Source organism: Orycteropus afer, unplaced genomic scaffold (assembly GCF_000298275.1).
Source record: "Orycteropus afer afer isolate SDZICR_OR568_19922 unplaced genomic scaffold, OryAfe1.0 scaffold00176, whole genome shotgun sequence".
NCBI classification, from domain to species: Eukaryota; Metazoa; Chordata; class Mammalia; order Tubulidentata; family Orycteropodidae; genus Orycteropus; species Orycteropus afer.
In genome coordinates, this window is record NW_006921763.1 from 2,955,737 (window position 1) to 2,956,252 (window position 516).

Sequence of the window (516 nt, forward strand, 5' to 3'; positions counted from 1 at the left end):
AGTTGGCCAGGTAGCTATCTTGCAAATCTCTTGGCATAGCTGAGTGAGTGCCTCCAGTGGGGCATCTGTTTGTTGAAATATCTCAATGGGTATTCCGTCAATTCTTGGAGCCTTGTTCTTGGCCAATTCCTTCAATGCAGCTTTGACTTCTTCTTTCAATACTATTGTTCCTGAACATAGGCCACCTCCTGAAATGGATGAAGATCAATCAGTTCTTTTTGTTACAGTGACTCTGTGAATTCCTTGCATCTTCTTTTGATGCTTCCTGCATCATTCAATATTTTGCCCATAGAATCTTTCAATATTTGTGATAGTTGGAGTTGTGTGTCAACTTGGCTGGACCACATTTCTGTGTGGTTTAAGCTGTTGTGATATAGTTATTCCCATGATGGGATCAGATGATTATGTTTTGAGCAGGCAATCTGTTGTAAGGGAGTTTCCCTAGGAATGTGGCCTGCTTCCAGTATATCCAAGGAATCCTGGGAAAAGAGACATTCTTCTGTGGATTGGGATTCT